General features: G+C 35.0%; 2 long non-coding RNA genes and 1 pseudogene across 3 annotated transcripts; 2 read left to right on the forward strand and 1 right to left on the reverse strand.

Moving 5' to 3' along the window:
• Nucleotides 1-571: 571 nt before the first annotated feature.
• On the forward strand, nucleotides 572-1,196 carry LOC147492508 (uncharacterized). Its single transcript, XR_015199882.1, has 3 exons — nucleotides 572-690; nucleotides 786-867; nucleotides 1,133-1,196. It is a non-coding gene; the product is annotated as an uncharacterized LOC147492508 (long non-coding RNA).
• Nucleotides 1,197-1,804: 608 nt separating this feature from the next.
• LOC147492509 (uncharacterized) lies at nucleotides 1,805-2,429 on the forward strand. The gene is made up of 3 exons (XR_015198185.1): nucleotides 1,805-1,991; nucleotides 2,074-2,166; nucleotides 2,258-2,429. It is a non-coding gene; the product is annotated as an uncharacterized LOC147492509 (long non-coding RNA).
• A 4,724-nt stretch (nucleotides 2,430-7,153) lies between these two features.
• On the reverse strand, nucleotides 7,154-8,804 carry LOC147492510 (uncharacterized; annotated as a pseudogene). Its single transcript, XR_015199468.1, has 4 exons — nucleotides 8,798-8,804; nucleotides 8,543-8,613; nucleotides 8,075-8,335; nucleotides 7,154-7,893 (listed from the first exon to the last, which is right to left on the reverse strand). The product of XR_015199468.1 is annotated as an uncharacterized LOC147492510 (transcript).
• Between the last annotated feature and the right edge of the window lie 13,065 nt (nucleotides 8,805-21,869).

Here is a 21,869-nt window from a genome sequence, read left to right on the forward strand (position 1 = left end):
TTTCTAACATATTTGTATTAAAACCGTGTCATTCTGGGGAAAATCAAATTCACGCTAAAATCGACAAGGAAATCCAAAACTCCTTTGAAAAAATAATCAAACAAGGAGAAATTTATTGTTTTGAAAATTTTGAAGTTAAAGGCACAAAATTTCAATATGAGCCGGTGAGGGGGCCAACTTCACCATTTCCTTTAAAAAGATCTGGGTTATGGCTGTTTCAAAGGAAGATGGAAAAAAATTCGAGACAATACAAGTTTTCATTTGTTGATTTTGAAGAATTCATGCAAAAAAGAAGACTACGTCAATGCATTCAACACGGTTGGTATGTTCTTGATTGAATAATGTTATTTTCCAAAAAAAAAAAAACGTACTAATATTAATTTGAAAAAACCAGATTTTATCGGACTTTTGACAAAAGTTTCAAAGACAAAGCCCGTATGGTTTTGTGGAAGTCACACTAATGAATGAAAGGTAACACACAATGTTTTTTAATTTAAAAAATAATTTTTAAACATAATTACTTTAATTTTTTGCAGTGACTAAGAATTCTAATTACAAATTATTTTTACAGGAACTATGAAATCAGGATTGCTTTATGGGGTGAAGACTCCAAAAGATTTGCAAACCTAAAGAATTAGGATGGAATTGTCATTGTTATTTTATCATCACTATATATGAAAAGAATCGGAAGTATGCAAATATTTTTATATCCAATTTGATCTATTTAAATGATTTATTACTAACTATTATCTAATCTTATTATTTCTTTATATATGTGTTCGCAGGGCTTTTTAAAGCAACAGTCACATCTGCAACTCAAATATACTTGAATTTGGATATACCTCAATCAAATGAGATGAAAAAACGGTAAAATAGTATAAAAAGCTGACTTAAGATTTATGAATGCATACTATATTACCGTACTAATTTTTTCTCATCATCATGCATATATAGTTTGAGTTTGAAAAGAGAAATTAAGGTTTAGAACCTGAAGTTATGAGTTATTGCTTATGAAGCTAAATGCTTTTAAAATGGCCTATATATTCATATACCAATAGCTCGAATAGTGAATAAGCTGTTTTTTTCTTACTTCTTTTAGTAATATTTATGCAAACCAACTGTTTTGATGCAGCTTTGATACCGGTAACTTTAAAGTACAGTTTGAGGTAGACAAAGAGGGTGAACCTACTACAATTTCTGAACTACTTAGTAAAAGGCAGGTAACCATATCGACCCTAATTCAATTAGAAATAGATGCAACAAAGTTAGTCCGAAATAAAGATTCTGGAAGAGATTTAAAAAAAAAATAGTATTTTATGTTTTTTATACTGATACATATATCATTTTATTTGTAGCATAAGTCATTTACTTGCAAAGCAAAATTTATAAAGCTTTTTGGAAATCGTTGGAATTACAAATCTTGCCAATTCAATCTTTCATCAAACATGTGGAAAACGGAGATGAGCCATACTGCAAGGATTGTAAAACTACTTACAATAAACCATCTGAGAGGTAAACAAATTGAAATTTTAAAATCAAATTATATTTAGATGTTACTAATTTGATCAGTTATGTTCTCTTTATACACAGGTACTATCTTAAACTTTGTGTGCAAGATGAAACAAATCAAACAGCATTTGTTGTTTTTGGAAATAAAGCAGAAGACATAGTGCAGCAACCATTTGACAAAATAAAAAAGATGAGTTTAAAGGCAAGTATATATACAATTTTTTATTGATACCAAGTAAATATTTTTTAGAAATTTATATTAATGCATTTTTATTTCTACAATCCAGGGCAATAGTTGGGATGAAATTAGAGAAGAATTAGAGAAAAACACTGGAAAGACATACATCTTCAAAGTTGTGATAAACGAGTACAGTATGCATGAAATCTATCCAACATTCAGTGTAAACAATATCTTGGAAGAAAAAATGGATAAGGAAAGCATAGAAGAAACTGACACAACAGACATTCAAATCATCGAGCAGGTATTTATCTTTTAAACTAACTTCCTTTACAATCATTGGTCAAATATTTTAATATTTAAATTTGTACATGCCAAAAATACAGGATAATGGAGCAAATAAAAAGAAAAATAAAAACAAGAATCCTACAGATGAGGTCTCTCCAACCAAAAAAAATCGGAAAACTCCAGAATCAAAGGTATTGTGTTCAAAATATTATTTAAACAATTTGATGTAACTTTTAAATTACAAAATAACTTACTTTGAAAAACTTTTCATTCAATATGCAGAACAATGATTTGGAATAGATGCCGACAATTTAGTTTGATGCAACATGATTCGTAGCCAATATGTTATTCAAATAACGACCAACAATTCAGTTGGAAGATATTAGATTGTTTTCGTATGTATGACTTTCTTCAATGAACAATGGAGAAAATAAGACATTTGAATTTTCTTAATAATTTTGTTTTTACATGTCCTTTACGAGTTAATTTGGTTTTTCTTCATTATGTGAATGCTATTACGATTTCAAACTTATTTATGTAAATACTATTACGATTTCAGATATTTAATAGTTGGAATAAATGAAAAAACAAAAAAAAAGGATAATTCAAATCGGAGAATACTCTAACAGTGAAAAAAGAAAGAAAAGGGGTTAGTTAGAATTACCTTTTTAGAATTTCGCCAATTTCTTCTGCTTAGATCCTAACTTGCATTCATGGCGACGAAAAAAGAAGCCATCATACAAATTAGTGACAGCCACCACAACATTTTCCTTGATTGCGTTTTTTAGCATTAACAGGTACCTGCACAATGTCCACATTATTAGATACAAACACAACACCACACACACACACACACAGAACACAATTATGGTGGGATCCAATCATGTGGCCCTCATCCACCAATTGGAACATTACGGAGTGCACCGCCTTTAGTCCAGTATCTCCTACATGTCTTACAAAAGTGGCGTGGCTGAGTGAGATTGTAGTTGTTGTAGTAGCAAAACTTGGTGTTGGCTGAATAACATCTTAGACACCTCAAATTTTCTGCAGAAGTCGTTGCAGTAGTAATAGTGGTGTTATTGGTATTGGTAGGTGTAGATGAACAAGTACATGGTAATGGTGTAGAAGAAGATATTCCTCCCAAAACTGCACCATGGAAAGACAGCTTTCTCTTTCCATTTTGTAACAAATCTCAAGTCCCTGGAAAATACAAGCTTATTTTTGCGTTAGGCCTCTTAGCGTGCTCATTGGCTTTTGCTATCGCCGCAATCATTAAGACAAGATCAGCAAAGAGGAAAAATTCAAAGTTGTGGAAGCTGACCGCATTCCAGAAGATTGAATTTGGCAGTACTGATATCCTAGAGTGCTTGAAGGATAACAACATTATTGGCAGAGGTGGAGCTGGAATAGTTTATAAAGGAGCGATGCCAAACGGAGAACTGGTTGCGGTGAAGAGACTGTTGGGAATAAGTAAAGGTTCCTCTCACGATAATGGATTTTCTGCTGAAGTACGGACATTAGGAAGAATCAGGCATCGTAACATTGTACGTCTGCTAGCCTTCTGTTCGAATAAGAGTTGAAGGGAAACGCCTCACCTCACACCTTAGCATTTAAATTATTGGGATAGAATATATAGTTGAAGGGAAGTCACTCGGAAAGATTATCAGAGGTTGCAAAAGATCTCTGAATTGTTAGCTAGCCAGATGAATACCACTACATATGAGACGTGTAAAAGAGTTAGTGTACATTGCAGTTCATGCCAATGTACACAAACTGTTTGGATCTCTCTGCTGCATTCAATATCTTTGACGAGATGACTAGCAATCTGGATTCAGTTTCTTGGAATGCAATTCTAACAGCATGTCTGCGTCACAACCAGCCTAATGACGCTTGCTGATTCCTAAAACTAATGCATACTTCTGAATATAAGATTGATCATATAACACTGGCAAATGTGTGGTGTTTAAAACTCTGCTTGCAGCATGTCGAAACGGTGGGGATGTAGAGGTTGCAAAGCATGCAGTACAGTGAACTGGTATCGAACAAACCACCTGGGAATGGATGATCCAAAGGATTAGAAGAAAATGCTAATGCTGCAGTTCTTCGCTTCTTCTCTTAAGATAATACATAACTCAGAAAGCCTTTGAACTCTAGCCTTGAACTACTTGAATGCTTTGAAACAACGGATTTCCTGCCGATCGGTTGAATGCAGATTCCCCAGTTGCAACTAAGTCACAATGCCTTGGGCTGCAGCTTCCCTACGATAAACTTTGAATAGTCCAAGGGTGAGTTGAAAATCCCATCTTTTGCCTATTTGTTTTAGTTTAGATCCCGGGAATCGATGAAAGCATGCAGCAGATAGTGTATGAAAACTGGATCCGTCCGATTCAGCATCTCATGTGTTACTCGGCAACATCCTTGCATCGACAGGTAACTGGGGTGAGCTCACCAGAGTAAGGAGATTAATGCGAAGCAGAGGTGTTAGGAAGGTTCCTGGCCAAAGCTGGATAGGTGGTTTGTTCGATACCAGTTCACTGTACTGCATGCTTTGCAACCTCTACATCCCCATGTTATATGATCAATCTTATATTCAGAAGAATCAGCAAGCGTCATTGGCCTGGTTGTGACGCAGACATGCTGTTAGAATTGCATTCCAAGAAAGTGAATCCAGATTGGTAGTATTGAGGACTGTACAGTTAACGGTTACACATACCTCAAAAGTCTCGAATCATTACAGTAAATTATGATCAACCAGGTGATTACAATTTCAAGATTAGATTAATTCATGGGTTCCAACAGAAGATGAGCAAAAAAGTTCAAAAGTTGATATTCATTTGACTTGCTTCAAAGTCATGGTTGTCCAATTATTGTGTTTGCCCTGTGGTTATCAACAAGGTTTAAAACATTAATATCATTGCACACAGTGGTTCTACGAATCCTACATATATTCAATTTATTTCGTACAAGTGTAATTGGCTTTTGACACTATATATATTCCCCGCTTTCTAGCGTAATTAGCTTTATGATTTTCTTTGGATAAGATTTTCACGCCAATTTTCAATAAGATTTCCTTTGGATAAGATTTTATAGATATGTTCAAAATTAGAATCATACTAATACTGAAATTCTAATGAAATAAGATAACCTTATCTTTCCTTTCTAGCAACGTATATATATTGAAAACATATGATCATATCTCCCTACCCCCAACGCATATAAAAAATGGAGATGAAGGAAGGAAAGTATTCAAGACGAATTAAAGTATCATTCAAACCCATGCTGGAAGATATTATGAGACAACTCAATTTAAATCCACCTATTTATAAAAATTATTTGAAGAATGGAATGTATAATGCAAGTGTCCAGGTGAGCAACGATGTAGTAGGTATTATAAATATTAGAGGAGAACCATCACGATCACTCGAAGACTCTGAAAACAGTGCAGCAAGAACCGCAATTAGATTCAAAAGTAACGTGTATCTTTTCGAAGTTGGTGACTACAACTTGAACAAGTTGAAAGAAAGCCAAAAGTTCGTAAAAGAACAACAAGAAAGAATCGAATTTCTCGAGAAATCAATGAATCTCAAACATCGAACAAAGGCAAGTTTTAAAGTTCATATTATTTTTTAAATAAGGTATATATCACTAACTTCTAAAACTTTAGGTTGGAAGAATTGACGAAGATCACGGAATATCCAGTATAGATATTAAAACTATTATTTTAGACCATACCAAACTCATGATCAAGGAGAATAAAGAACGGTACTCAAGTCTCAACAGATTCAATCAAAAGGTAAACAAATTCAAAATTCATATTTGTTTCGTTAATTTTAATTTTTAGTTGTTTGCCTAACTATAAATTGACTTATGAAATTATGCAGCGAAATCAATTTGAAGAAATAGAAGAAATTGGTAACAAACTTGAGATTGTAGAAAAAAACAACACACTTAGAAATCAGTGGATACAAATTCAAGAAGAAGAAATTAACAGTCTGAAAGAAGAGATTGAGTATCTAAAGGCAATTATGAAGAGGGAATGGGAAAACAAATAGTGGTTTTTAAAATTAGGTGAGTTATTGTTTTGTTGCTTTAAGTAATTATTTCATTGAACTATCTTTTTCAGTTCAAGTTTTTTAATAATTTTACCTATCTTTGTTGCCACGACTTTGTTGGTTCAACTTTTCCACGTACAAAGTTAGAAGTACCTTATCCATCAATACATTGCTTGCATCCTCTTGCTTTCAAAGCTATTCTAGATTTCCTTTTTAGAATTTCTCCATTTTCTTCTACTTGGATCCAATGTATTGTTTTCTCATCAAGAGCTGACCAGCAGTCCTCATAGAAATATGGCAAGTGCGTCAACTTTAACTTGCATTCATGGCAAACAGCTAACATTCATGGTTTTCAATAAATTACCACGCAGGCCCCTATACAAACAACAAGAACTTAAGAACTCAGATTACGCATAATGCCCATTCTGAGTAAGGCAAATTTGAGTCGCAAAAATGCTTACAGGTATTGTAACACGTCATTCCAATATATTAGCCTCGGAATTTCCCCAGTTAGCTGGCTCATAGCAAGGTCACTGCAACAGATAGAAAAGCAAATATAAGAAATTGCAAACATCTCTGGTATTATGGTCATATTGCAGAGACGAGTAGTAGAGCCACTGCATACATCCATCAGACCAGAGCTTTATGCCACAACCCCAATCCAGTCACTTTCGTAAAAAGCAAAGGAGGACTAAGTAGTTTCAGAGATGTGTCGCCAGTGATGACACGACAAATGATACCACCATAGACTTACAACTGAACTGGTTGAACAGTAAGGTTCCTGAGCTTTATAAGTTTAAAGTATTTCAGGTAGGAGGGAAATAATATCATCGTATTCAAGGACATACTTGAATCGGTTACAAACCTAAATATTTTTTCTTTTCTTTTATTTTTTTTTTCAGTGAAACATAGAAGGAGCAAAATGAAAAAATAATTGCGGGATGTGTAAATATTAACTACATTTGTGAAGGGAACTGAGGTTTTGTCCCATTGAAGCTATTGTTGTGTTATGCCCAGACTACAGAGTGGCCAAAGATAACACCAAATGGCTAATTTCAATATTAACTTTATATGCAGCAATCCGCAAAAGAACAACAATAAAAATATGTAAAACACCAACTAAAATTTAGAAAAAAGCACAAACCTGACGCAATGCAGCATTTGCATTTTACTGCTAATTTTTCCCTGACCACTGAACAGCATCCATAATTACATCCCATAGAATGCGTACAACCTCAACATCAGGCAGCTTAGCATCCTTAACACGTTGCTTCACAGTGTCAATGACTTCAGATATGTCAGTCTCCTCTGCTATCAGGGTGGTCAATGCAGATTTCATTTCCTTGAGTTTGATCTCAAATATCAACATAAAGCACAATTAAAACTCAGTATATCCAATACCAGTACGACATCACATGAATAAATTACTCCATAAACTTATTAATTACCCCGCTTTAGGAGTGTAATCAAATCATCAACACTGTTATCAATCAGGTACTCCTTGAATAAGTCTGTTATGAATGTAAGCACTAGCCCCTTTCGCACAAGATTATCCTTGAGTAGCGGTTGCATAACTGTCTCCGGGGGAAGTCCAGACAACTTCTGGGAGAATGTAAGGGCTGTGAAAATAGCAAGCTTCTTTCTTTCATTCTCTTCAAAAAGCTTAAATGACTGCAGGAATCGTCACATAACATTTTCGAGATTCTTTATGAGGAAAGGCCTCCTGTGCAAGATCTTCTGTAGGTAAAGAACAGAAGGCAAAATAGCTTAACGTGTTAGCTCACAATCTATGACAGAATAGGTATGTCGCTCCCCCTCATCAGATTTTGTTGTGCCAGGCTGGGTTCGGCCTCCTATGAAAACCACCTGCAGTTTCAATAAACCTCTTACTTGACCTAGCAAGTAGGTAGGATTACATAATCAATACTACAAAGAGCTTCTATATAAAAGGACAAGAAAAGAGACTTGACTGTTTTTGTAGATATCTCAAAGAGGTGACATATCTACAGTGCTCATATAGAGATTATAAGTGTACAAAAATGCCTACCTCGAAAAAGGTGTCACCGTATCTTGAAAAGTTAAGGTCTGCAGATTCGATGCTCTTGACTGTAAATGAAGTAATAACTACAGAATAAACTGGAGAAAATCTCTTAATCTCACCAGAAAATCTCCAGCATGTATAGCTCCCATCTCGACTGATTGACTCATCTCTACCTTCAGTTGTTTCACAATATATTCTTTTGCTCGACCGACTTCTTTTTTTTTGCTCAATTGGCAACCCATAAACATTTCTTAGTCCAGGATTTCCCTGCAAAATTAAAAAAGCCAAAAATAAGTGAGAAAGTTTAACAAAAGTCACATTACTGTAAGTCCCCGGCCACTACAAATCTGACCCTTCAATGATGTTTAAGAGTCAACTTCCCAGAATTGGACTTTTTTAGCTACCTTGGCAAGCAAAATTAAACAAGCAAAAAAGAAAAGAAAATATGCTTATTAAAGTATACTTTCTCAATACCTCAAATAATGTAGGTAGAGTTGTCTGTATAGTCAGAAGAGGGACCAATAGGAGCAGTAACAGCATGAGGGCTGCAAGCAAAGACAAAACTAATTGTCAGTATATGTATGTAATCACACAAATCATGAAATTATTTAGAGAACTTGGACAAATTCTAATGAGCAGATGATACGAAGAGGACATAAATTTCAAAGAAAAGCGGTGCTTTGGACAAAGTGACAAACTAAGACATGATTATAACTCTACTAAAGTTACTAGACATCTTAGGTATCGAAAATAAGATGAATTGAGTTGGAATCACAGACCTCAGAGTTTTGCATTCGTGAGTTTTTGCTTGAGCATAGGATATATGTATTCACGATAGCCATCGGGCACAACTGAATCATTGAGTGGGTCCTTCCATGCCTCATTGTATAGATTTGGATATACATTCCCATCATAGCGACCAAGTACAGAGCCTAAGTAATGGTCGGTGTAGTTAAATGCATCAACCAGTGCAATTGCATTGCGACGGACCTATCAACAGACATCGAGACATATCAGTTTAGTTGGTCATGCAAGGTTGGATAGAAATATAGAACTGAACCAAGAGAGTCCTGATGGAAATTAATGAATTACACAATCAGTACCTGGGGATAAAGAGATCTAAGCTGATCATTTACAAGTGAGGCTTGCCTAGGTGTTATGCTACCAGTGGAAAGAAAATCACCCTGATGCTTATGAAGTAAAGAGAGGGCATAGATCCCAAACAGCAACTGTAGCTGTAGCTGTTCTTTCACCCCCTTTCCAGGTGTGTTTTGCTGTAGCTTCTCTTTGAATCTGTGCAACATGACTCACACGATTAATCAAACAATTAGATTGTGTATCGAAGTTTGTGAGGAATCACGACAAGCTTCTGCAAGACTTATTCTTCACTATACTAATTACTTTAGGGCGATAGAAATACCAATTAGCAAAAAGAAGGCAGAGAAGCTTACTTAGAAACCATGAATATATTTTATTAAATTTCCAAAATATATCATACAAAGGATTTGAGGGTAAAAGCGTTCACTATTGATTATTCTCTGAAGTTTTAGATAACTCGGTCTTACCACAGATAGATGCTCTCCAGATTCATCCTTTGATACAATGTTAGTTTTCCAGGCATTGAGCTTCTCTGAAAGTGAAGTAAATTTCTCTTGAGGTATGATGAGACGAAGTCTCATTAGTGCTCTTTTAATAGGAAATTGCTTCTGAAGTTCACGGATAACTTCTAACGCCTGCAGGTGAGACACTAACAGCATAAAGAATAATCCAACTGACAAGTAAGAACAATAAAAAAAACATAAAAAGATGAAGCAGAAAAAGTAGATATAAAAATGCTTAGATAATGTCACATGTGTGTAAGCATGAGCGGGAGATTCCTATCAATAAGAACACTGCATGAAGTGCAGACAAATACTACTAAAACAAAGGTTGTTCTTCTTCATAAAAGTCTAATACACTCAAGCATTATAAGCATTTTCTTTTATCACTACACTCAAACATTACAAGCTGTAAAACATTTGATTAACAGATGCAATTTGAAATACAGAGTAGATGTAGCATGAGTTTTATAAATGAAAGTAACAACAAGGGAAAAGGAAGAGGAGAAAACGAGTATTCCCTCAAAATTTCAACTCTTAACTCATTCAGCAACACCAAGTTTCCTCCAAAGGAAAGTGGTTTCCTATTGGAGAGCTGCTTGGATTGTATAATTTGAGATGCACCTATTCCCAAAAAATCAAACCCCTATAATAGTTAGAAATTGTACATGATAACCTTTAAGGACTGCTATAAGTTACATTGAAATAAAGAAATCTGATTATCAACCTTTTATAAATGCTTAATTTAGACTTGATCATCTGGGTTACAAGATTGAGACATGATCGTCCATAGTCCATACAAATAGTGCATACATCTTCACCATAACTGTACAGTAATACTTAATGTGGGCAAAAACAGAATGGTAGAAGAATCAGATCTTACGAATTTGGAATACTTAGAAATCGTTGTGAAGGAGCATGAAAGCATTGAGGACTGTACAGTTAACGATTACAACATAACTCAAAAAGTCTCCAATAATTGTAAACACATGGGCAATAGGACGTGATCCAAGCGTGTGGGACGATGCAGAGAAGTTCATCACAGAAAGGTTTATCGGTAGTGATATAGAGTACAAGGGACATGACTTCCAATATCTGCCTTTTGGTCAAGGAAGAAGACGGTGCCCTGGAATGCACCTGAGTCTGACAGTAGTGAGATTGGTTGTGGCACATGTACTCAACTGAACATGGTTGAAGAGTTTCGACTTACAATGCCCAGGGCCAAACATCTATCAGTTATTCCAACATTCCGCCGTCGCATATGAGAACACACACATTTTGGATCTTTGTGAAGATAAGCTGTAGTTTTCACTTTTCAGTATGTTGTTTAGATATATCTGACACCATTGCTACAAATGCTCTTTTTGAACTAATTGCTTCGCATCACATGCCTGTAATCTTGACAACCTAGGAAACCGGCATAAGTCTAACCCCCAACAAAGTAAAAAGGTTAAACGGGTCCAAAAACAATTGATACCAATTAAATTAAACCATTACAGTAAATTATGATCAACCAGCTGATTACAATTTCAAGATTAAAGCCTATATTCTGTAACGACACTGAACTCTAACTATGTCTCTAGAGTAACACTCTTTACAATGAAAAACCAGGGATAACACAACTGATAACTTCTAAAATCTGACCGAAAACTTATTCGTCAGGATATTACCAAATTCTGTAGACATCCATTCAGTTATTGAAGAAGAACAGTTTTTAGACTAGAGAACACAAAGGAACAGAAGAGTCATTCATCATACTTCGTCTTTTAGATGCCTAAAGCTTACTCTCAGATGAATCCCTGAGGTGTCACCGATGGCTTAACTGAAATTTCAAGTTAAAGTCATCCCCACCTTTATTTGATACTCTTGGTATCAACTTATATCTAACCAATGCTAGCAGAAAAAAATGACAGAGGGCAGCAAAACTGTTCTGGAAGGTTGAAAAGCATAACCAGGAAAGAAATAAAAATAAAAATAAAAATTAGGGAACGTTTTAACTATATCCGTCTTCCATACTTTACTTTCAGAGTTAAAATATACAACGAAGAAAGACAAGGAACCTCAATGACAATAAGTCGATAACTCAAAAACATTTAATTATCCTCCGTCCATCATATACTTTCACAGTTACAATCTACAGTAGTGGTATTTTTTTTTCCTGTCAGTGGAATCAGCCTTCCATCTTCTTTGTGTAATTTTAACATACAAAGAATACAAAAATACAACCTTCTAAGTTACAAAAGTAAAAGTATACAAGGTAATAACAGCAGCAAGAGCTGTATCTCACGCAGTGAAGGTAGCAGTACACTCATATTCTCTCATTATGATTTCAACAACACTCTCATTCCACATATCGACTGGACCTGGCATGCACCAATGCAAGCAATCCTGGGGTGGTGTTTCCCTGCGCGGACCACGTTTTGTTCTTTGATACTTTTTATAACAATTTTTCACTCGGTTTGTCTTTTTCAAATGGAGGATACATTCTACCTCGAATTTGATCAACATATTCAAGAAGTTTGTATTGATATCAACATATTCAAGATGTCTTTATTGTCTCCATATCTCTTCATGGTTGATCAGCTTTTTTACACAAAATGTCTTCTTATCAGCTTCAATTGTTAGTGGTGATCATGTATGGCTCAGGGTAAGCATCTTTCCCCACTCACTTCTTCGAGATATTGTCTCCACTTGATTGTCGTAAAAAGGTATGTTATGGAATGTGGCCTTTGAATGTGTTAGGTTTTAAGTCTTTCGATTGCGCCTCTGATTTCCTAGGGAATGTGGCACTCTATAATTCCAAGATTTCAAGCTATTTAAGGTGTGGTTATGAAAATAATCTTTTTCAACTGTTTGGCTTGACCTGGAGAGGTAACATTCGACCAACAACCAACATAATTCACTTTTAGCATCAAGTTGTGATATTAACAATGAAGCCTAAGGTCCAAGCTCTGTGAAGTACTGATCCCAATTATACGGATATAATTTCACTTACATTCAGTTCAAAGAAAAGGAGCATTTCAGTTACACCCATTAGTGCAAAAGTTGGAGAGAATTCAATGCAGTATCGAAAACTCGGTGACTCGGCAAATTATAAAAAATCAAAGGCAAATTAGACAGATACAAGATGCGGATGAGTAGAACTTTGTCAATAATCTAATTGAAATTCTTAGCCAGAATTAAATCTCAGATCCCATACCCCAACAGCAAGACATGAGGATATGGAACTGTACACCTAAAGGAAAAATCAGTGTTAAACACACATGAAGCAACCAGAAGCAAGAGCTAAGAAAATCTAAGGTGCATCCTAGAACAGCTGCCATAGCTTGAATCATCTTTACATTCTGCTGTTCACCAAAAATCTGGATCACCAAATATGTTCGGAACAAGGCTATCTATATAAGGTCGCATGATGTAATTGGTCCTTGGATCAAGCTACAACTATCTCAATTTCTACAGCTGGACATCAAACGCATAGTACACATAGAGTTAACACGCATTTAAAACCAGTCTCCATGAAATTCGTTACCATATTGCTTGCGCCATTCTCCTGTGCAAAGGTCTTCCAGAACTCAAACTTCCCATTCATAACATATGCGTCCGTAGTTTGGTACAACAACAGATACGCAACCAACAATTTCACGTAACAAAGTTGCTCGGCAGATATAGAGTGGGAGTTTTGACAAGTAAAACTTCTCATCAACACTGTCTAAAGATACCACATATAACACTACTCCACCGTACATGGTATACAACCCACTCAAAATGAAATAAAACACGCCTTTAACGGAAATGGACATATAATTAAGAGGGCGCCATTTTATTATTTCCTGAAAGGTGTATTTATCCAGTCACATTTACTAGAGCCAAGAGCAAACACTTCACATCCGAGCAATCCAGTCAAATTGATAGCAAATGACACCACTTTGTACTCCCCAGTGCCCCAGTGGAATCAATCTTGGTAGCATTGTCCACAAACTCGCGGCTTAAATTACGAACACGCACTAATCTTAGTTTAAGGTGTATTTATCCAGTCACATTTACTAGAGCCAAGAGCAAACACTTCACATCCGAGCAATCCAGTCAAATTGATAGCAAATGACACCACTTTGTACTCCCCAGTGGAATCAATCTTGGTAGCATTGTCCACAAACTCGCGGCTTAAATTACGAACACGCACTAATCTTAGTTTCACGTATTCATATCAGGACAAGCATATCGAGCACCCAAACGGAGGGTATAACATGTGAGTCAGGAATAAGCCCAAGGGATATCACTGACCAGTAGCCAAAATTTAAGCTTCCCTTTTTATTCTTCACACCTCGATACCAACTTATCAATCACACTGTGAAGCTCTGTTTCCTCTCCCTAATCCCGCACTTCCATCACCATTACATTGTTACTGTCACCGCCACCAAACTGCTTGCTATCAAAGAATAATTTAAGATAATCCAAACTGCTTCTGCGGGTTGATTCTTCTTACAAATGGACCTCGGAAATCAGACTTATGGCAGAAGATGTCAGATATTATTGTTGCTCTTGGTCCAGATCCATGTGAGGATCTTCCTGAATCAATTCTGAGAACTGTCAAGTCCTAAGCCCACCTCCGGTGGTGTGATGGTTAAGATCGTATAGCAACGAGGAACTTCACTTATACAGCTTCGTGCTTGACTTTTGAAATTGGAGGAAGGAATGATCAAATTTGAATGATGAGGTGCTGCTGGTAGGAACAGACCGTTAGATGCATTATTTAAGTGGGTTTTGATAGAAAACTTTAGGAACTCGAGTGGCTCAGCATAATACTGTCCAATTCTGGGGACACATCAAAGTAAATCTGCCTCAAGACTGCAATCAGCATGAAGAAAAAGTAGAGTCAAATAACAATGCAGTTCAAGCAATAGCCATCGCAAAAGAGTAATTGAGCTCCCTGCCATTCACTTAGTTACTACACCCAAAACTTTGCAGCCAATTCGAATGCCTCTGCTCCACCAGGTATGTCAGGAAGCTCAAGGACTGACAGATCAACATCACTTGCTCCCGAGACAAATCTCCTTATGTATCCACACTTAGAGACCAATGGAAACTGAAATTGGATTCACCAATGAATCAACTTCAGTTAGACCCAATTACTCAGTTCCACTTGAAAAATGTGAATTTATATTTCTTAGCCAGAGAACCCGTTGAAGTCCGCCCATGTCTTGCTCCATTGAAAGTAGAGACATGTAAAATTCTTGATATGGAGAAAGCAGTAGTTGAGAAATTAACAATACAGGTTGTAAAGAACTTTATTTCACCCCATACCCTATTTAGTCCACTCACTCTCCATCACACGTTAGCATTCCCAGCTCTATCATATGTTACTGTAATCCTTATTGTATAAGAAGCAACTCTTGGTGACACTTTGCGCAGTTGTTGGAATGTCGTCTACGGTACTGTCGAAAGGGTGCTTCCTGCTATGTTCACTCTGAGTGCTTGAACCTGTAAGGTTCTCGATTACTGCTATTGTCATTGCAGTGACATTGAGCACGTTTGTTATCGTACTGCCTCAGTCCACACACACTATAGGTAAGCGAATTGCACCATTTTGTTCTCAGGTACTTACAGTTCAAATATTTATTTTTTGTAGATTATTACTGTGATTGTTGATATGCCAAATAGTTTTTCGCTATAAACATGTTACTTTTTCCTTAGTTGCTATACTCTAGATATCCAAATCATATCCCTATCTGCGCTTGCATATGGTGAATTCTACGATCAGTATAGATAACTACAAGGAACAGTCCCACCATGCTTTAACTTCTAATTGTCAAACAAAAAAAAAATTATAGATATGTTCAAAATTAGAGTCATACTAATACTGGAATTCTAATGAAATAAGAAAACCTTTTCTTATCTTTCCACCAACCTATACATATACAAAACATACGATCATATCTCCCCACTCCCAACGCATAGAAAAAACACAGGTAAACTTTTGGTTCTCAAATATTTTTTCTGTGTTGAATCAAATATTACATATCTAATTGAATTCCTCTAAATTTTTTCATTGCATAGAATAGAAGATATTGAATTAAGGCTACAGAAAGAGTAACACAAACGGTTAAGGTAAACAAATTTTTCTTTTTACATATACTTCAATTTTATTTATTAGTATTAATAAAAATGATTTCTTTAATCAATGAATTCAACATCAAAAATATATGTTATTGCCTTCTATTAGTTTGTGTTCAAGTATTACTAGAGTTATTGTTGTTAGTTAAGGTAAAAAAAAAACATGCACATAAACTGAAACCTAGGATACAAATGCAAATTTATACAAATAAACTGTTAAGCTAAAAGTTGAGTACCTTAAACTGAGCATGCTAAGTGAGGAAAATATCATTTAGTAGTGTTGAAGACAAAACTGGATCAGGATGCTCAGATGCGATTATGGATCCCAATTCATCAAAAGATTCATATGAACTTTGCATCCAGCTCCAGTTACTATTCCCATCATGTAGTTAAGAACCAAGGTTGCAATAACCATCATGCAGCTCTCTGCAACAGCAACACAGCTAAACATAATAAGAACAGCGTAAACAAAGTGAGAGAATCCAGGGTGAAATTTCACCATATAATACGTTATTTTCCCTGAAACAACCGAAATCATAACCAGAAAAGGAAAGGACAAAAGGAAGTTGGATATGGTGAATGCACCAACTCCATAGTATCCACTAAACCTTTCATGACTAAAGACTTCTATGAAACAAAAACCTTAAGATAAATACAGCTTCGCAAAATGCAACCTCACTTCTTAACTGTGCCCATACCGTTATGTCACTATTCATTTGACAGAATTTTGGTTATGAAACTTTAGGTAGACTGCAATACTGCGTTGCTTAATGTATCTTGCATGTATAGTTTACTTCGCTTATCAATGATTGAGTATGTTTCTTGCTTAATGCTTCGTACAAATTTATATGTTTTGCTGCTATTGTAATTGTTTTGGATGTATAGAATTTGTCTTAAAGCTATTTCGCTACGATAGACTGTTGTTGTGTTTGCTGTGTCAGATAAATGCATTAGGCACACTTAGGGTGAGATGCTTCTATAGTTGGATGCCTAAAACTATGTCAATGTAGGATTTATTCAGTAACTAAAAGTAATTTAGTGGAGCCAGGATTACTGTAGTAAATTTTAATTTTCTCATTCATAAGAAGGGTCTCATTCTTGACACAATCTCAAAAGGAGAGGTCAGAAACCATATGAAAATTAATATACTGAAAAATGGGATAAAGAAAGTGAAGAGTGAAGTAAAGATGCCATTAACAGAAGTATTTTCAAAACAAATAAGTCGTCTGACAATAACCAGTCTCCTCAAGAAGTATCTTGAAGGATTTGTCTCAGCTCAGGAGATTGAAGCTTCCAATCCAATTTTCTACAATACGAAAGTAGATTTAGGAGACAACAAAACCTATTAAGTCTAAAAATCAAGTATTAAAAATCGCTTGCCTTGAGCTTTGAAAATGTCAAATGTGTTGACAAATTACTAGGGCTATTAATGTTACCTTCTTCATTAAACCAAAAAACTTCGTCACCAATTGGTTGACAATTTGTAATTGTTCCCGTTCAAACTATAAAACATTTTGTTGTCGTTACTATCACATTCCAAATCATTAACTAATGTAATTTTTAAAATGCAGCTCATGGAGTATGACACCAAACATAATATTTCACTCAAGACAGCGTTGAAGGAAATTCTCATCAAGGAAAAAATTGAGGGAGAACCAGTTTACATATCAAAGATTCAAAACAACCAATACGCCAAGATAGATGTCATAATAGATTTGCCGATAATGAGAGAAATCTTCAAAAATCCAAAATATCCTATAAGCCAATCATTTCGGGGACGTATCAAACTAAGAAAGTGGACTCGAGAAAATGCGGGCTCTAGAGGAAGCGCTTATCCGCTTTCTACAAAGAGATATACAAATTTGAGGTTTTAGATGTCAACCACAAAGAAGTCATTTCTAAACGTGAAGAGCTACATGAAGCAACTCATAGAGAAAAACAACTTCATCAATATATTGAAAACTTGAGAAAAGAAAATGCCTATTTGAAGTCAATAAATGAAGCATTGCTTATAGGAGGACCAAATTGGGATATGGACTACCTAAGCATCCCAAATAATTCATCAGAATTGGATGAGGATTAGCGTAGTGTTAGATCAATCAAATTTATTTTTTTAGTTGTTTTCCAGCTGAATTCTATATTGGATGAGGATTAGCACAGTGTTAGATACATCAAATTTATGTTTTTGTTTTTTTTCGATTTAAATTATCTATAGTTCATCATAACTTAATGAAATATTTATTTTTCTCTACATTTGCATCAGATTTAGTCCCAAACATATTTCTTGCTTCAGCTTAGCGCCTTAGCTCCATGCGTTAATTTGCCAAAATATACTTTGTCCACCGTCCACCAATAAAAAGAAAATAAACTTTTTCATCCATTCCCTGGTGAAAACAGGGGCAATGCGTATGTACTATGGCTATTATTTTGCAAATTTACATAATCATGTGGTGAGGTTTATGGTCCAAACTCATTGTTTCTTCGGTCATTACTTTCATCTCCTATCCTTGAACATTGCTAATGCCATGTACGTTGTCCAACTCCTTTGACAGCTCCACCAATCTCCTTGCTCCATCTTTTTAATTTGTGTCAGTATACAATGCAAGAATAAAGGATTTGACAAGTCATTCAGTTTCTCTCTCCCAAAAAACAATCTTGGTATTCCTGTTCCCTAAGATCTTATAACTCAATTTTCTGATTTCTCTTACTCCTAATTATATTATGCAGTCAATGGCAAAGTGTGGGGTGGGCTTAGAGGATAGCAGCAAGGCTAGGTGATAATACACGCCTATAGGTCACTTAATCATTTACTGCTCTAGCTACCTCTTATAATCACTGGTAGTGTGAGACCCACCAAATCCTCAATTCCCTTAATTTCCTCTTCTTGCTTTTGTAAAACATGAGGGTTGGATCCCTTAATGGCTACTGATTAAAACTTTTGAGTCACACTGAAGCCTTTCTCCTTCATACTTTCGAAAACTTTAAACACTTCACGAACATGATTGTTCTGAATATGACCTGCAACCAAAGCTGTCATTGCCACAATATCTGGCTGAATGCCACTTTCCAACAACTCATCATACAACTTGCATGCTTTATTGTAATGAGGAAGCTTTAGGAGTATACCCTTGAACTAGAACCTCAAAATTCTCAGGATCAAGCATTATATTCTCATTATTAAGCTCACAAAGCAATTGTAGCGATTCTCTTATTCTCCTTCCAAAACAAAAACTTCTAAAAATGCATGAATAAACCTTTTGTTGCGGAACCTGGGAAACATTAATCATATCCTCTCCAACCAATCTAACATCCAATATATTCCCCGATCTTGACAAGCAATTCATTAACACATTATACAAATTCATATCCACTTCAATGTTCTTGCACACCATCTCCTTATAAAACTTCATCACAATATCTCCTTTCCCCGCATTACATAGAGCATAAACGATAACTTCATAAAGCGTTCCATCAGGCTAGAAACCACATTTCCGCATTCTCTCAAAAAGCATAAAAGTTTCGCCAATCACTTTCGCATTCCCGTAACTAGATATAAGTATTGTCCATGTCTTAATATCCTTGGGGCAAGATGCCTTCTCCATCAGCTCAATTGACTACATACCAACAACAAGTTCACAATAACAACACCATTTAATTCCACCCCTTCACAAACCATGTTACTATATACTTCTAAACTCAGCAATGGCTCCACATGTTTAGCATATCCAGCAAACATAGCAGTGGTAGCACAAGCTCTTAAGACTAAAGGAAGAGTATAATACTTTGAGATATAAATTTTATATAATTACATATTTTGTGTGTTTAAGATATAATTTTATTGGAACAAAACAATAATAAATTAAACCAAAACCTTAAACAGGTGCCAATCAAATTAAGGTTTTTATATTGAGATAAGGGTTTTATACGAAACTTAAAGTAATGTCATACCTTATCTTCATCTTTCATTTTCTGCATAACAGTCGGCATATTTGGAGCTTAATAGAACACGAAGTGAGTTTTTGATAGTGAGAGAGTTCAAGGGGAGAGATAGTATAGAAACGTTGATTACATAAATCCGAAACCTGTTTTAGTTTAGGATGAATCAATCCTATTTTGTGATGAGAGAAAGTTTTTGGAGCAATTTAGTGTGAAATGAAGCTGCGTGGGAAAAAGAGGTAGCAAGTCAAATTTGAATTGAATTTGAGATACTATACCCGCTTAAAACATATGTTATAAATTTTGTTCGGCCCAGGCCCAATAGAAATAGTAAACCTACAGATTTCTAAACCCAATAATTTCTACCTAATTGAAAAAAATATATATAATAATTTAAAATAGGGTGATTTAGCTTTAGGTCATCCCAATAATATGGGTATTTGCATTGTACCCAAAGTTTTACGTTTCTTAGCTTTAGAAAACCCTATCGTTAGTTAACGATTCATTTACCAAGTTTGACCGTCCCCATGGTGGTGTCGGTGGTATGCCCTTTCAAAATGCAACAACTACCCCTCACACGTTTTGCACGTGTCATAATCCATGCTCCTAATAGAGTCATAATCCATGCTCCTAATAGAGTGGTGGCTACAAAAAAGGAGAAGCTCGCTGTTCCAAAATATCAAAATTTAAGAGATATACAAAACTATAAAACTAGGAAAAGTGAACTTCCAATCACTTAGTAATACATAATCTATTAACCTAAAAAAAAACAATTTAACTACACATATCGAAAAACCAGGTAGCCTATTTTCTTCCTCTTCACCATTATTTACAATTATTTATTGACTTCATTTTATTATGTATATTGCAGATAATGGCGTATGAAAATTACAAACTTATGTAAAAAAAAAAAATGTTAAAGGAAATTCTAGAAGAAGGACTTAACATTCAACAAGATCCGGTCTACAATACGAATTAGAGAGCGGACGATTCAAAAGCACTGTGACATTAAAAGGTACCAAAAAGACTTATTCTTTAATGTGTTGAAGACGTCATAGTTAGAGAAATTGATGGAAGCCCAACATATTACATTTGCAAAAGCGAGGAGGATTCAGCCTTTTAACGAATAATACGGTTTATAAAAGATGAGCGTGATATGGAAATTGAAGACTTCAATTTCAAAGAACTTCTGAAGAAAAGAATAGAAGTTGAAGAGAAACAGAATCAACTCGACATCCTCAAAAATATTATGCTAGATTGTTTCGTTGATGATAAACACAACAAAGATAAAATATATTATCTCGAAGAAAAAATTAAAGGAATGAAGGACATGGAGAGTTCCATAATAAAGAAAAGAAAACCATAAGGATTAGTACTTTGATACCAAATTTTTAGTATGTTGATCACATATAATTTTTTTAATGGCCGAGGTTTAACGCTTCTTATTTATGAAAGTTTGTCACTATTAATTCCTTTAATTTTTAGTTCGATCAACTTTATCCCACCATTTACTAATTTTGACTTTTATATGTTGATGATAGTTTAAACCTATAAACTCATTTACTAAATAGTATAAAAAAAATATATGTTTCTAGGCACCTCAAGATTTTTGTTCATTTACATTTTTGTTCTTTGGTTATGACTATTTTGACATCTTATATAATTATTAGACAATACATGTTGATTCAATACCGTACCAATGTCTTCTGATTCATTTTATGTGTGGGAAAATTAAACAAAAAAATTAAGGAAAAAAAGTCTCATTAGAAAGTAAAAAAGTGGTATGTATATTGAGATTGTAATATGGTTAATTTATGTAAAAATATGGAGACTAAATCTGTGGATATAATGTTGGATTAAATAACGGGTAAATCTCTAGGCCAATATAATGAAGCAGAGGTTGTAGTTGATTTGCTAGAAAAACTTCTTTATACACAATGTTACGTGTATATCATTTTGGCTCATCATCTTCCCTTTTGATTAGAAATTTTAGCCCCCTGTCTAGATGTCGGATTCTAAAACAAAGAACATATAACCGCCCATGTGTGAAAATTGGACGTGGTAAATAAACACCAACATGGTTGAAAGTTTGTCCTTGACTCCTAACTAACAAGCCCAATCTTTTAAGAGATTCCTAAGATGGGCATGTTATTAAG

This window comes from Coptis chinensis, chromosome 6 (genome assembly GCF_015680905.1).
Source record: "Coptis chinensis isolate HL-2020 chromosome 6, ASM1568090v1, whole genome shotgun sequence".
Classification (NCBI taxonomy): domain Eukaryota; kingdom Viridiplantae; phylum Streptophyta; class Magnoliopsida; order Ranunculales; family Ranunculaceae; genus Coptis; species Coptis chinensis.